General features: G+C 43.4%; 1 long non-coding RNA gene across 1 annotated transcript; it reads left to right on the forward strand.

The window, feature by feature from the left end:
• Positions 1-7,964: 7,964 nt before the first annotated feature.
• Positions 7,965-12,323, forward strand: LOC148002771 (uncharacterized). Its single transcript, XR_015631468.1, has 2 exons — positions 7,965-8,176; positions 11,728-12,323. It is a non-coding gene; the product is annotated as an uncharacterized LOC148002771 (long non-coding RNA).
• The last annotated feature ends 690 nt before the right edge of the window (positions 12,324-13,013 follow it).

Consider the following 13,013-nt stretch of genomic DNA (forward strand, 5'->3'; position numbering starts at 1 on the left):
GTGTCTACAATAAAAACCTCAGCCATACACGGAGCGGTCATGGCCTCACAGTATATACCAATCACTCATAAATAAAAAAGATTTAAGGCATGAAACAGAGTAACTATGAATTTCCTTCCTTAAATCTTAGAGTAGGGAACGTTTGGGTCATAAAAGAGATCAGGTTAAGACCAATAAGAGAAAAATAAGTTCGTTATTGATAGCAAACTCACAGACTCGATCTTCCCCAGCAGCACTTCCGCTGCTATTATTTACATTTAGGCAACAATTTACAATGGGTACTTAAGGGAGGCAGCCTGTTTGGAGGGGAAGGTTAGTGAGGCTTCATTAAAATGTGTATTTTCATTTTACGGTTGATGATAAATCCTTGGCTCAGTGGGTAGCGATGTTTGCGACCCTGAAGACCTGAGTTTGATCCCTAAGACTCATATGGTGGAAAGAGAACCTATGCCCACTAATTGTCCTCTGAGTCATGTGTGGACACGGTAAAATGTACTCCTCCAAAGGAAGAAAGAAAGAAAGAAAGGTAGAAAGAAAGAGAGGTAGAAAGAAAGAAAGGTAGAAAGAAAGGTAGAAAGAAAGGTAGAAAGAAAGAGAGGTAGAAAGAGAGGTAGAAAGAAAGGTAGAAAATAAAAAAAGAAAGAAGAAAAGATGGGGCTGAAGAGATGGTTCAGTAGTTTTAAGACAACTGACTGACATTCCAAAGGACCTGGGTTCAATTCCCTGCATCTGTGTAGTGGCTTACAGCCATCTGTACCTCTTGTTCCAGAGTATCTAACACCTTTTCTGGTCTCTGCAGGCACCAGGCGTGCATGTGGTGTACATACATGCAAACAAAACACCCATATACATAAAATAAAGTTTTAAAAATCACAGTTGGAGGGCCCATGAGCTAGCCCACTTAGTTCTAAGGAACGCTGGGTTTTCAAAAATAGGAGTAGTAGTGGATCAGGTAAGTAGGAACGTTCCAGGATTCAGACAGCAGGATAAGCCTTGCTTTCTCAGGAGCGGGTCTCCAGGTTAAACTGTAAGCAATTTGCGAAGGGTGCCCCCAAGAGAAACAACCATGAGGATTGTTCTGTGAGCCAGTCTGCTGTGTTACTTTAGCACTTCCTCCTTCAGAGGGACATGACTGATTTGCCATTAGGAAAGGGACACAGAGAGTCCACCGTGAGACAGTGGGACAAACAGTCCTGGAAGCAAGGCCAGACGGTACAGTTCTGTTAGGTGGGTAAAGTGGGAGTTTGTTTTCTATTTTTCCTATGAACGTATTCACTATGATGATGGGATTTTAAAGATCCAAGCTTGCTGAGCAGTGCCTTCCTGCTTTATAAAAACAAAACGACAGACCAAAAATAAGGTGAGGCTGTGACTGGACATTCTGAGGTTTCAGTTGATGGCACAGCGGAAACTCTCCTTGCTCAGTCACAGGCCTGCCAGGGGCCGCTGCATTCAGCCTTTGAGTCCTGGCTCCACAGCTGGGGCAGGTTTTTACCGTCAAAGGGCGCTTTGACGACTGCTGTATTTTGTTTTTGCTTTTGTTTATTTGTTCGTTTTACAGATATTGTTCTTCAATTTCCTTCCTAAGTTAGGAATTTCCTAGTCTACAGATGATTATTGCTAAAGGCTTCTGAATAGTGCCATGCTAAAATTTCCCTTGTTCAAATATTTTTCCTTCTTGTCTCTCCCCCTTTTTGTTGATGGAGAGAGACCTCTACAACTCTGGCCTTCCTGCTAAAGAGGTGCAAAACAACTTATTAAAGAGCCTGAAAGCCTTCAACTCCTTTGCTTTCTCTCTCCCAGACTCCATCCCACCCCCATCTATCTCTTCTTTTCTTTTCTTCCCTCTCTCCCCCTCCTTCTCTGTCTCTTTCTCTTCCTTCCTTCCTTCCTTCCTTCCTTCCTTCCTTCCTTCCTTCCTTCCTTCCTTCCTTCCTTCTTCCCTCCCTCCCTCCCTCTCCCTCCCTCCCCCTCTCTCTCTTTCTTTCTTTTTTTCTTTTCTCATTTCTCTTTGCCTCTATTATAGGATTCTCCTGTAATAAACACTGAGGGATTCTGTGCAGAACTATACCTGTGATTTCAGGATCCCCCATTCTTCTGCCTGGTGCTCAGTGGATGAAGAGGACCAGGGTGTGAGTCCAGAGCGCTTCGTGGTTGTCCACTGTGTGCTAACACTGACTGAGCCATTAGCTTTTAAACTGACACTTTTGACCTTGGAGCAGCCCGCATCTGCCACCTAGGGCCTGACTCATGGGGCTGACACTGGAAGACCCAAGAGGCAGGTGCCTCAGTCCCCTCTTATCCATACCAACCCCCAGCCCAGGCAATTAGCACATAGGGCCTGTGTGGCCAGAACACAGGAAAGAGGTGTCCCTGAAGAACCAGCTTAGTCTTTCATCTGACCTCTCTCCCCAAACACAGAGAACTAATTGAACTTGGAAGAAGAGTAATTGTTTCCCATAAATAATTAGTGATCACATACGGTTTGGTTTGCTTTCTTTCTTTCTTTTTTTCTTCTTCATGCTATTTCTTAGGGAGGCAGATGCCCAACCCCACTGGCAGAGAAACAGGGAAGCAATAAAGTAGTGATGTGTCTTGGCTGGTACTGGGTAGCTGCTGTCCATTCAAGGCTTTTTAAAGTAGGTACCAACCAGCCTTCCTATCTGTAAAGTGCACTTCTGGGATTTTGATCCAGGACTTTTTTGCCCATTTATATTGTGCTATGGAAAAGCAATGCTTTATAACCACCACTACAGAAATGTTTGGGATGTAACTGGGAACACGGTTAGGTCCTTAGATGTCTTAGAAACTGAATTACTTCAGAAACAGTTGAGAAACCTCATTCTTTCCAGAAATGGACACGGGGCTGAAGTCGCAACGCAGTGACAGACTTTTCCATTTGTGGAAGATCTTGGGGTTTAATTTTCAACACTACAGGGGAAAAATATTGAAAGCATGTTGAAGGGGATCTAACCTAAGCAGGGTTAGCCTGACCCTGCCCAGTGAGATTACTGTCCCGTGGGCAGACTGTATCATCTCAGAATCCTAAGTAGCATCTACCAGCTTCCAGCAACAAGCAGGAGCACAACCAAACATCCCCAGATAAGCATTGTTCTACCTTTTCTACAAAAGAGGAGCCAGGTCTGGCAGGTTTTATATAACTCATCTAATGGCAGACAGCTAGTGACAGAGTTACTAAAAGGAGGTCTATGGGGCTGGGAAATTTGGTTCATTTGGAAAGTGACAGCCATTCAAGTCTGAAAAGGAAAAGGTAGTACTTAGAATAAGTTTCTTTTGCTTCTTCCCAACAGTGTCAGCAAAATTTTAAAAATTCTCTTTTCAGGAGGAAGACACGTCTCAGTGGTAGAAATGAGGAGTTTGGTCTCCAGCACCTAAAAGCGGTGATGACATCTCCTAGTGTCTTCTTTCCCGGGTTAATTCCTAGACATTGTTGTAACTCTGGCAGTCTGGTATTCATAACTATGAATGGTCACTTACTTTCTTCCAGTTTTAGTTGACTACTAATGTAAGAAGTGAATATTATAAATTTTTTTGTTGCATGACAAATGTCTGAGAAAATCATCTTTTTTTTTTTTAAAGATTTATTTATTTATTTTATGTACAGCATTCTGCCTGCATATGTGGCTGCAGGCCAGAAGAGGGCACCAGACATCATTACAGATGGTTGTGAGCCACCAGGTGGTTGCTGGGAATTGAACTCATGACCTCTGGAAGAGCAGTCAGTGCTCTTAACCACTGAACCATCTCTCCAGCCCTGAGAAAATCATCTTAAAGGGGAAAAGCTTTCTTTTTTCTTTGGTTCAAAGTTTCAGACATTTCAGCCCATGGTCACTTGTCTCTATTTCTTCTGTCCCCTTAATGAAAATGAAGCAGGACACCATGGCAGAAGGGCAGTGCAGAGAAAGGGTGACTATGCCATGGCATCCAGGAAGTGGAAGAGAGCTGGGTACACACCGTCCGTGTGTGTGTGTGTGTGTGTGTGTGTGTGTGTGTGTGTGTGTAGGCACGAGTACCCATGGAGCCCAGAAGAGAGCACCTACTGAATCCCCTGAGATTCAAGTTATAAGTAGTTGTGAACCATCTGCCTTGGGCGCTGGGCACTGAATTTATGTCTTCTGAAAGAACAGCACATGCTCTTAATGACTGAGCCATCTCTCCGGTCCAGGCCATATTCACTGGCACACCTCTCCTAACCTACGTCCTCCAACCAGGCCTTTCATGTTAACAGCCTATTCAGCTATGAAGAAATTGATGTGTTAACCCACTGATGAGTTTGGCATCCTCAAGTTCCAATCATCCCCTCAAAACCCATTACCTGGCAACACTCCTGTAATATAAAGGCTTTTCAGGGTCCTACCATGGTGAACAGTTGTGGTCACTGCAGGTGTATACTTCACTGTACAGGAGACTTGCTAACCTGTTTTCCACAAGGGCTGCCCCATTCTACATCCTGCCAAAGGTGAACAGTGGTTCCAGCTGTTCTGTGTCTTCTCTACTGTCTGGTGTTTGTAGGCACACATTTTTTCTTAGACCTATTTTAATAAGGGTTTAACCTCTTCTCTAGCACATCCCCAACCTGAGGCAGTGGAAGAGAAAAGCTATTAAGGTATAGAGGAAGTGGACCTGCTCAGCAATAGTTCTTTAGAGATGAGCTCAATCTTCTTTGTCAGCAGTTCAGTCCTGTGGCAAATACCAAATACAAATCGGCCGTTTCAGTCCAGTCCTTTCAGCAGGCAGACACCACGCATGAACCAGCAGCTGTAGTTCAATCCTGAAGAAACTGCAAGGCTCACCAACTGGTCCAAGGCAAGGTTGTGGAAGTGGCGAGAAGCCGTAGGAAACTCACGAACGGTTCTTGGGTGAGTTTCTCTTAATGGCGGCATTGCCACAAGTGGAGCTCAACAACACTATGTAGGGTGAACCAATTCATGAAGCATGCGTTAGTGAAGGATAGCGAGGTCGAGCAAACCAAGCCAATGCTGGGTGCTCGTCTCCCACTGTCTGTGGGGTCATAGTTATACTCCTTCATCGTGGCTCCTTTCCTGTGTCCACTGTAGCAAGACATCCTTTCACCCGTGTGCCCAGGCAGAGAGAGCATCATTTGACATAACTGACTTTCCAAACAAACCAGAGGTTTCCGCTTCAGGTGTTGCAGTTAATGATCTTAGCCATTTATAAGAAATAGTCAGTCTTGCTTAAAGCTTACATTTGCCCAATCATTAATGATATGGTACAGTCTACGGCATACCTGTTTGCTCTCCCCACACCGGTTTTGTGAATTGCTGGTCCTAACTTTTGTCCTGCTTTATTTTTGACTAGGTCTTACATATCTTACTCATACTCACCATATGGCCGAAGCTGGCTTTGAACTCCTAATCACTCTGCTTCTACTAATTTAATAATAAGTGTTTAGTAAGTGTTTTCATTTAATTAATTAATGTAAGTAGAGCTGTATACTTTATGTCCTTTTTATCGGTGTAACTCACTGTGCGGTAATCTAACAAACTTGCTTCGTGTACCAATTATTCGCTCTTTTTACTGCTAAGTATTATCCCATAGAATAGATGCGCCATGTGCTTAAATAGTCATCTATTAGGTGATATCTAGGACGTGTCCCACCTTTGATCATTATTAATACAATTAGTATGGACATTTACATTCTAGTTTTTGTGGGAATATTAATTCGCTGAGATAAAAGCCCAATTGACGATGGACAGTCTGCATGAGAAATGTAGTGGTTTGAGTAATAGTGGCCCCCAGAGACTCATATATTTGAATGTTTGGCTCCCTGTTGGTGGACTGTTTAGGAAGGATTAGGAGGCATGGCCTTGTTGGAGGAGGTGTGTCACTGAACGTGGGGTTGAGATGTCAAAACCCCACTTCTGGCCCAGTCTCATTCTCTCTGCCTATAATTTTTGGATCAGATCTGGACTCTCAGCTACTGCTCCAGGGCTGTGTATGCCTGCCTTTCACCACAGTTCCCTTTGGAACTGTAGGCAAGCTTCCAATGAAATACTTTTATTTTATAAGTTGCCTTGGTCATGATGTCTCTTCATGGCAATAGAACAGAAATTAAGACAAAAAGAAAGGCAAAGGCTTTTTTTTTTTATTAACTTGAGTATTTCTTATTTACATTTCGAGTGTTATTCCCTTTCCCAGTTTCCGGGCAAACATCCCCCTAATCCCTCCCCCTCCCCTTCTTTATGGGTGTTCCCCTCACCACCCTCCCCCCATTGCCGCCCTCCCCCCAACAATCTAGTTCACTGGGGGTTCAGTCTTAGCAGAACCCAGGGCTTCCCCTTCCACTGGTGCTCTTACTAGGATATTCATTGCTACCTATGAGGTCAGAGTCCAGGGTCACTCCACGTATAGTCTTTAGGTAGTGGCTTAGTCCCTGGAAGCTCTGGTTGCTTGGCATTGTTGTACATATGGGGTCTTGAGCCCCTTCAAGCTCTTCCAGTTCTTTCTCTGATTCCTTCAACAGGGGTCCTATTCTCAGTTCAGTGGTTTGCTGCTGGCATTCGCCTCTGTGTTTGCTGTATTCTGGCTGTGTCTCTCAGGAGCGATCTACATCCGGCTCCTGTCTGCCTGCACTTCTTTGCTTCATCCATCTTGTCTAATTGGATGGCTGTATATGTATGGGCCACATGTGGGGCAGGCTCTGAAAGGGTGTTCCTTCTGTGTCTGTTTTAATTTTTAAGGCAAAGGCTTTTAATTAGAACATTAATTTAGTTCTGTTGACCCACACTTTCCATTGTAAGTACTTGGAGGGTAAGTCAGGAAGATCACAAGTTCAAGACCAGCTGGGACCTTAAAGACAGTTCAAAATCAGCCTGAGTAACTTAGACTCTTTCTACCTCAAAAACAAACAAACAAACAAACAAACAAACAAACAGGACTGAGGATTTATCTTGGTGGCAGGGTGCTGTGTGTTTGTCTAGCATACGTGAAGCCCTGGGGTCCTGAACTACAAAATATATTTAAAATAGAGAAATAATAAGAAAGGGGAGGCAGTAATAGCTTGGAATGTTCATCTCAACCCCAAACTCTTAGGAAAGAGGAGCTGAGGATTGAGTTACCAATTGATTATGCCTACATGAAGGAACCTAGGTAACAATGCTGTAAGGATGGTGTCAGTAAGCACATCTATAATTTGGGATGATGGGTACCCCCAGCTCCATGGCAAAACATCTCTGATGTTCAGAACTTCCCAGATTCCCCATGTGTGCGTTTTCGTCTGCTTCTTCCCATGAAGCTTCTCAGGAGCCTTGGGAGGCAATAAATGTAAGCTAGTGCCTTAGTGAGTTGTGAGATATCGTAGCACATTTCTATATCCAAAAGGGTTACAGCTGGTTAGCCAGAAGCCTAAACAACCTCTGCCTAAAGTCAGGAAAATAACACGTCAGTCCATTTCCCAACTGGCATTCAGCATTATGCTGCAAGCTCTATCAAGCCATTAGGAAAAAAGGCCGGAAGGTGACTCATCAGTGCAGAGCCATAGAAAACAGCATTTCTGTTCTCAGCATTCACATCGGGAGGCTACAATTGCAGTAACTCCAGCTTCAGGATTCCAGCAGCCATGAATAACTATAACACACACACACACACACACATACACACACACATGCACACACACACATACACATATACACACACATGCACACACACACATACACACACATGCACACACATATATGTAGAGGGCCGCAATAACACTCGCCACCACTAAATGGCGCTGGCTTCCACTGCGCCCCACGTGGAAGGCCGAGCTAGACAAGATGGCGCTGGCCTCCGCCGCGCCAGCCGACTCCCTTTCAGGAAGTTAACTGTGTGCGCATGTGCAAGAGTGCCTTCGTGCCAGGTCTTTGCCCATCCCGGGGCGTGCCTTATGAGATCATGGGTAAGCGACCAATCAGGTGTGGATGCGCCGCGCTAGGGTGTATATAGCCGCGCCATGCGGGTGCGCGGGGGCTTCTCCTTAAGATATAAAAGTTTGGTCACAGCAAGGATTTCTATGTCCCCGCGTGTTTTCTTGCCGGCGAGAGGTCGCGCGTGGGACTTTTGGTGCCGAGAACCCGGGACAAAAGCCATACCATCGCCAGGCGCCAAGGAGAGCCTCCGTTTCATGGAAGGGATCCAGAAGCTGTGAGTGGGGGTAAGACTCTGAGAGACTATGTTTAGCCTTGATCTGTTCCAGCTCACGCCTTTGCCGGATGCGGCAGGAGCCTCTATGGTTGCTCTGACAGCCCTCGGGCTTTTTCTATTGACCTTTGAGTTTCTAGTTACCGCCAAACGGCGTCAGAGGTCGCGTGGGAATTGCCCAGCTGTAACAGCAAAGCGGAGAGTGTTGGGGGAAGGGCAAGGCGTGTCAGAAACAGAGTGTAGTGAAAGGTTGCAACGAACTGATCGATCTCAAGCACCAGGCCCCTCTGCGGTCTTACCACCGCCAGAGGTGAAAGGTTGGGGAAAGAACGCCCCGGGTGAGAAGGGAGGAGATAAAAGGAACACAGCATTTTGGGAGAAAAATTTTGTCTTAGTGCCTGTAAAAGGTGTGCTTAAGCTCCGGCGCCGGCTCTTGGGACGCCTCGGCGTCCGTGCGCTGACGCGACAGCTTTACAGAGTCATACTGATCAGATTTGATAGAAGCAGACCGCCTGAAAATTTATTCAGGAGAATCAAACAAAAGGACATCTCAATGCCCATGCACAGCTTGATGGAGTTAATGTAATTGGGTCGTGAGTGAAAATACTCAGGACTGTGTTTCACTTCCATACCATTGGCGAATGTCAGTCGTGCTGCTCAGATAATATATCTCAGTATCTTACAGGAATTGGGTTTCAACACGTTGATGGACTAGTCCAGGAATTGAGACAATCCATCGTCCATATCGAATCCACTCGAGTGGATAGTCACCGTGAACACCATCTGGTTTTTTCCCTCTTTGTCTATTGTTTGTCCCTGGTGCACCAGGATGTCCCCATGTCTGTCAGTGTATGTCTGTGGTTTTTGTTTCTCATTGTTTAAATGTTTTATGTTTCATGTTCAAAAGAAAAAATGGTAAAAACTTTATCTGCCGGTCGTTCACACCTTGACTTGGTTTTAACTCATTTCAAAAAGGAACAAATGAATAAAAAACAGTTTCAATCAGGCCTTTGGAGCCCTGTGCCTGTAGCCAGGTGTCTAGGTTAGCTGGAGAAGCTGCCCAGAGGCTAAGCGTCTACACAAGCTGATCTTTTTTTTTTTTTTTTTAAAGATTTATTTATTGTATATGAGTACACTGTAGCTGTCTTCAGACACACCAGAAGAGGGCATCGAATCTCATTACAGATGGTTGTGAGCCACCATGTGGTTGCTGGGATTTGAACTCAGGACCTCAGGAAGAACAGTCGGTGCTCTTAACCACTGAGCCATCTCTCCAGCCCTACACAAGCTGATCTTAAAGGCGCCAACAGCCTCTCAGCTTCCTTGATACAAGAGTTGGTAGCTCTTTCTCTTAGAAAAATCCCTGACTTATTATTTGACTCAACAGGTGACAAGGTGCTTCTCTTAAATTCATAGCTAAAAAGGTAAAAATGGTGTTTGGTCTAAATATTAAAGATATGTGTAGCCACTTCAATTTGTTTCTGATTGGTTTTAAATGTGTAAATATGCTCTACTTGCCTTGGTTATGGACTATTGGCTTTCAAGTTATTGGATATGGTTAAAAGGATATAACATTGGTAACAAAAAGTTGACATAAAACTGGTAATTTGGATGGAGTCATTTCTAGACAACATGTGGCATGAGCCAACCCAGGGAAACAGGTCTAAATTGAGATAATATTTTTATGGAATTCTTATCCTAGAAACCAGGCTTCTAAAATAATTTAGGACAATGTCTCTTTGTTGAGGTACTAGAGACTACGCCATCGTGCGTTCATATATAGGAATTGGCAGTCAAACTTTGTATCTGCATTTTGATGCTAATTCCACTGCCCTAAGGACAGCTGCCTAGTCATGTACTCAGAGCTCAGGTGACCTTGTGGTTGTGTTCTGGTGTTACAAAGAGAACTTAAGGATTGTGATTTAGGATTGCCAGTGTTACATTGACTAACTCAAACTTATTTTTAATTAAGGAAAAATCAAACAGGTAGAGATTGTTACAAGATTTACGAAGGATTGATGAGGTTTTGGAACTTGTGAGAACATTACAGCCAGTTTACTTACTCCAACTGCCATTTCAGGATAGATTTAGAGGATTGCTAACAGCCTTGTATTAGGTAATTTTGTTGCTTCCTCAGTGTAAGAAGTTAGAACTTAAATCTTTCAATGTATATGGAAATTTTTACTACAAACCTTTGCTCTCAAAATGAGCTTTAATATTTGGGGAGTAGCTGTTACACTACTCCAGATAAGAATATTTGAAGCTAATTTTAAGCTTCTAAGGATATGTTAATTGGCTAAGTACCTCACCCTACCAGAGGACTTAGGTCTTTGTTATGCACATTGGAGATAAAGCTTCAGCTGTGTTAATACAGAGTTGTGGACTAGAGTCATGGAAGTATTTTAAATAGAAACCTGGTAAAACATCTTATTCCAAACAACAGTTAAATTGGTTATTACAAAATACTGATATTTGGCCTATTACATATACAAATTTTTCAGACAAAATTGATAATTTTACTCTTTACATGCTTTTGTACTTCCTACATATTTGTGCGTACAACCCATAGGAAATGCGCTTAGTGTATTTATAGGTGGTTCATCTAATGAAAAGGCTACATATATGATTGGATCACTTGTTTATTCTCTTGAGTTTCTATTGCTTCAATACAGACTATTAAATTCCGTAGTTTAGCCACTGTTTTTAAATCAAGCCTTCAATTCATATACTGATAGCCAATGTGTGGCTTGTGGTTTACAATTGATTTCAATTACTTAATGCTTTATTAGAGACAGGTTTTCTACTTAAAATCAGTGAGTGATTTCAGTGTAAATTGTCTGACAACTCACTGTCCTTTCAGTGCTCTGGCTCAGACAACTAAACAAAACCATAGACCCAGTTCTTTGAAAATGATAATGGAGTTGATATAAAAAGAAGAAGACTCCATTTGCTTACTTTCAACTCCCAGCCTCACCTTGCCAGCTCAGGGATTTCTAGTAAGACTGAAATTGGACAATATTTACAGGATTTGACATTTCTAATTAATGCTATGTTTAGGTAAATAAAGTTTGTGAGGTGCTAGAGAAATGGCTTAGTGGTTAAGAGCACTAAGTACTGTTCCTTTATAGGACATTTAAGAACTCAAACTGGATTGCCTTGGCTCCTTAACAAGGGAGGACAATGATACCAGACAGATTATAGGCCTTACATAGGAACAATTAGTCAAAAAATCTCATTCTTTATATATCCAAAACAATAATGCTGGAGACAATAATTTGGTATACAAGTCAATTTATAAATACAAGTGCTCAGTGTCCTCAATTTAATCCTCGAGGACTTACCTTAATAAATAATATCTTTACTATATCTTTATAAATAAAAAGGGGGAGTTATCCCTGTATGCTAAATAATGCTCCTTTTATTTAAATTTTAAAATTTGGATGCCAAAGTTTCTGGCACCCTACAACTAGGCATACTTCTGCCTAGGTGAAATAGAGAGATCCACATGTTGACATGATCCTGTCCAGATATGGGGAAGAGGGAATGTTTGTGTTTTTTCTACAGGATGCTACAAGAGTGTGCCAGCTGCCTGAGTGGTTGCTGAGACTTGCTGATCCTGGTTGCATAAAGATTCAGCTCTCCTGGTCCCTTGAGTCATTCCTCTGCCCTGAGAGGAAGATAGAAGATTCCCCTTCACCTTTTGTCATCACAGAGATTTTGGCGTTGCTGCAGTCAGTGTTACCGCTGCGTGTGTCCTGTCCCACTACGGTCCACTCTCTGACCCTCTGTGCATTGCTGCTTGCTGGAGAAGACTGGACTCCAGCCGTTGCTGCCCCCCTCATTTTCCCTGGTGACTCTTGCTGCCTTAACTGGTCATTTTACAGGTGGTAGCTTCACAGGAATGCTACCTGCATAAAGCTGCTGTGGACTGGGGAACTCTGCCCTGGTTGTACAGATCTCAGAAATGGTTCCATTGTCTGCTGGTTGTTCCAGAGAAAAATGACTGATCCTGAACTGTCCTGGAAAAGACCTTGACACTTTCGCTGCTATTGTAGCAGTCATTACTGCTGCAGACATTGTGTCTGCAGTGTCTGGAGTTATCCTCCCCCAATCTATTGTTAGACAAACACAGTGGGTAAACTTTTTTGAGTAGTTACTAACAATTGGGAATTCTAAATTTTATTATAGGAGCGGCTTGACTACGGCTCTTGGTGGTAACAGCTGAGGTGAACCAGATGAGGTGCCCACTACTTATCGGGAGTGGCTCTGTTTGGTGCAGCCCTATGCTGTGGATTAGTGTTCATGCTATGGTTGGTTTGCAAACTCAGATCTCAACAGAAACGTGACAAGGCCGTTATCACTCAAGCACTTGTGGCCATTGAACAAGGGGCCTCCCCTGGAATTTGGTTATCTATGCTCAGGAAATAGTCTGTATCTGAGTTCTCTGCTCTTGCACCCCATGGATCTGTGGATCCATTGCACTGGGAGGAGAGAGACTCTCTCTCGGTATCTGAGTTCTCTGCTCTTACACCCCATGGATCTGTGGATCCATTGCACCTGGATGAGAGAGACTCATTGATCCTTTGATCAGCCCTTCCACATCGCTGAGGTTTCCTCATTGCACGCGATAGGGTGATCAGGACTGTTATAAAATAATATAAAATAGGGGTTGGGGATTTAGCTCAGTGGTAGAGTGCTTGCCTAGGAAGCGCAAGTCCCTGGGTTCGGTCCTCAGCTCCGAAAAAAAGAACCAAAAAAAAAAAAATATAAAATAAATCAGGACTGTTAGAATATAAATAAATAGGGGGAGATGTAGAGGGCCGCAATAACATTCGCCACCACTAGATGGC

This window comes from Rattus norvegicus, chromosome 10 (genome assembly GCF_021556685.1).
Source record: "Rattus norvegicus strain SHRSP/BbbUtx chromosome 10, alternate assembly SHRSP_T2T, whole genome shotgun sequence".
Classification (NCBI taxonomy): Eukaryota; Metazoa; Chordata; class Mammalia; order Rodentia; family Muridae; genus Rattus; species Rattus norvegicus.